Genomic DNA, 4,052 nt, shown 5'->3' on the forward strand with positions numbered 1-4,052 from the left:
GGAACACTGTGATGAAGAAGAAAAAACCAATCCATTTCCACAAAATGGATACAACTTAAAAATTAAACTTCTCGGTACAACAGAAAACAGGTACAGTTCATCAAAAAGCAAAAAATAAAAGCAAAAAAGGCAATCCATCTTCACAACCGTCTCCGACAAATAATATCATATGCAAATGTCATTCCTAACTTATCCCTTCCTATTGGAGAATGGAACTGACCTTTGAATACTCAAGAAATATGGCACAAAAAGAGGTAAAGGGATGGATGGCGTCAGCGACGTTTCATGTAACGCAAGTCTTGCGGCGAGTTATTACAAAATAGGACATTTGTGCAGGTCACAAATATATACACAGCGCTCTCCGAGAGCGTCGTCATCAACACTATTCATAGACTGGATCGAGGCGGCCTGGGTGTAATACTCTACCTGCCTCTGAAGCCCAATGTGTAGATCTGGCGCCGTCATAGATCGGCTAGGGCTGCAGAATTCAGAGTCAGCAGAAGAAGAGCGGGAACCCGACACAGTTACCATTTTACCATTACAATTCTCCTCAGCCAGCCTTGTGATCCCCACACGCCCCTGCCGGTGGCTCGGAACCATTATTCACACTTGTAGCTTCCTCGGTCACCGCTCATCCATCTCTTTCTAGTGCAACCAACTATAAAAAGAGACCCAACCGTCCCCCCCTAACATACGAGTATATTGCTCACTGTCTAGCGGGGATTGAGTTTTATCGCCATTGTTTCCAACATAAAAACTTGTAAAGAACGGGAGTTTGTTTTGCGTTAATAAAGCTTTCCGAACTCTCTGCATATCAAATATCTGATAGTCACATGAATATCGAATGTTACAGAACACGCAGCAGGTTTATGTCGCTTCAGGACAATTCTGATCTTGCCTTCGACAGTTACAACTTGCAAAGCGCCTCCACGCGCAAGTCAATGGAAGTGCGCCGCTAAAGTTGCCTGGTATGCGTTCGGTAATGCCTGTGAGATGCATCCAAACTAATGCGATACGCGTTTTAGTCTCGGGGTCTGTGTGAATCAGACCGCGCATATATTTCATTGTTCTAAGCAACTGCATTCTATACTCAAAGTAACCAGAGGATCCATTTTATTGTCCCCAAAAGAGACCACCTGACTGGTAAGTGATCAGCAACGGAGGTCGCTCTTCCCGCAGACACTTGGCATTGGGAAGGGCTCTTCCAGTGATGTCTTTTCAACCAGAGTGAAGTGCAGGCGGCTGCAGTGCCAGAGGGATGCCTCAAGATCACTAGAGAGGAAGAGGACCGATACGTCCTACTTCCCCTCTGGTCTCTGCCAAAGCCTCTGTTTTGACCTGAGGCTGTATGGCCTGGGGGAGGCCAACGTCAAAATTCCAAGCAGATGTCTGGAACACGCGGGCTGATTGGAAGTGTTCCTCCAGAAACCAAGTTAAACTGTCCTACTTACTTGTGGAGGGGCCGTTACTATCCTCAGCTTATCAACTACTGCTGATAAGTTGACATCAAAGCTCATTTCTAAGGAGTTATTAAAAGGAGAACTATGAGAGGGGGAGGGGGGTGCTTTTCACTCACCTCATAGTTCTAGCCGACCTGTTACAATGAGACTGTCACAGGTCGGCTCAGTAGATCGGGAGGTGAGCGAACACATACCGGCGTTCGCTCACCTCTCGATCCTGTCACGGCTCTCTGCCGTGACAGGGGAGGGGCTGGATTACCCCCTCCAATCCGCCAGCCCTGACTGGCGGAACGGACGGGGGAGGGTACAGCTGGCTCTGCCTCTAGATAGGCAGATCCAGCTGTCAGTCATGCAGCTGGGCGGATCCCGGCACAATTGTCGGGATCCGCTTCAGCTGCGGCGTCTCAGTATACCGCAGCGTCTCAGTATACCGCGAGCTACAGCTTGCGGTGTACTAAGCCTAGGGTGACGGGAGGACGCTAGTTTGTGTCCTCCCGTTACCCTAAGGAGAACTATGGGGAAAAGCCTTAACCCCATAGTTCTCCTTTAAAGGAGAACGTGTCCAGCATAGCCGTGATTATGTGCCCACCTTTAGGCGATCCCTAAAAACTCCTCTCTTCAGGGAAGCCTACCTCATCTCAACATAACTGCCTTTTACTTCCTCCAATAACTCAATCCAAACAATTATTACCTTTTGTATCACTTGCCCCTCCTACTAGATTGTAAGCTCCCACGAGCAGGGCCCTCCCAACCCCTATTGTATTGTAACTATAATGTCTCCACTATATTGTAAAGCGCTGCACAAATTGTTGGCGCTATATAAATCCTGTATAATAGTAATAATGTGCAACTGCAGCTTATAAATCTAATCCACAAACAAACAAAAAAACACCCTACAAATGACTACTGTACCCCTATAGAATGAAGGACGAGGGCAGCCAAACCTTGCCCTCCAGCTGTGGTGAAACTACAAATCCTATGAGGCATTGTAAGACTGATAGACACAGCTATGACTTCCAGAGAGAGAGAGGCATGATGGGATTTGTAATTTCACCACAGCTGAAGGGCCACAGATTGGCAAACCCCCTATTCAGAGGAGATACCTCTTGAGACTATTAGAGAGAGACAAATGGATAAAGCACTGGCAGGGAGCAAAACTTCCTGAGGTTGTAGCACTGAATTCCTGCAATACAGTGATATCACAAAGGCGAAGCGTTGTGGATCCAGTGGTCCCGAGAGGCATTTTTGATTATTTATATATAGAGGGGGGAAGGGACGGTTCAAACTGGTAATGTAAAATATTTCCCCTTGGTTGGATGTAGCAATTCCACCACCATCCGGTCTCTCTAGGCTTGGCTGATTTCAGATAGGGGATCGGACGTCACAAAGCCCTCTACTCTATATAAGTGCGGGTTCAGGATTAGTTCATCGCTTACAGCTCCCTGTGTGAGGTTCAAAGTGTGTAAGGTCCCATGTAGACCTATGCGGTCTGTCAATGCATGAGGGTCAATGCGTGGAATGGTCAGAGATTGCACAATGCCTTTCATTCCCACCACAGGGCATGGAGGTGCGTGCTACCAGTGGCGTTCCAACTCTTCCCCAATCAAATTATATAAAACAAAAGTTTTCGGAGCTCCGTTTCCCTGTAATCTGGAGAACCTGTTTAAAGCGGGTCCCGATCAAAAAAAAGAAAGAGTTGGGAGTTCAATGCCCTGCGCTCCAGCCCATCGCTCTTCATCATTGACTCCTCTCTGGTCCTTACTGAGGCAGAGTGGTGCTGACGTGATGACATCAGCCCCGTTCTGTGCACCAGTACATTGTAAATTTCGGGCACCGTGCCAATACCTCAAGGTGCAGGGCCATGACACTCTGTGCTCACCGTAGAATCCTCAGTGTTCCAGTGTCACTCAACCTGGAAGACTGAGGACATCTTGTGGCCAAGAAGAGGTACTGCAGCTGAAAGCATTTTTTTACAGCACCTGTAAAGGACAAGTGGAACTGGCGGGATTTCGAGCTCCCAGCTCTTGCAACGGGCTCCCAGCTCTGTCTGGTGGCATGGCGACGTCACCCGTGCCTTCAAAGGGCGCATCAAGGGCTTTTAAAGCAATTTGTGTTGGCGGAATAGGGGCTGACAAAAATTTGGATCTTCCGTGTGCCATAGCAAAAGCCTATTGTGTGTAGAAAGCAGCTTCCAGGAATCTTCCTGGTCTGAACTCAGACGGCGAACGATGAACAGGGGCGTCTTCCTGGATACTTCGGTACACATTTCGGCGGAGTCTTCGTGGGGCAAAACACTGAAATCGCATGAGACAAAACAGGAACACGCATGACACGCCATAATCCCGCGTGTAAAAGGAAGTTCATTCACAGTAAACGTTTAATAATCTCCAGGATTATCAAGTAGGAAATTCTCCCGTGCGGCCTGAACATGGCTCAGGTCACATTGGAAGGGGAGCCGCTCAGCCCTGCAACCCAAATCACTATGTCAATGAAATGTGAATGGTGATTAGTGATGTCATCAGCTTCATGCTACAAAGGCAGAGAAACTGCAACAGATTCACTCGCTGGGCGACTGCACCCCAACCCCCCCCC

Source organism: Nanorana parkeri, unplaced genomic scaffold, assembly GCF_000935625.1.
Source record: "Nanorana parkeri isolate BGI_ZX_2015 unplaced genomic scaffold, ASM93562v1 scaffold351, whole genome shotgun sequence".
Lineage (NCBI taxonomy): Eukaryota > Metazoa > Chordata > Amphibia > Anura > Dicroglossidae > Nanorana > Nanorana parkeri.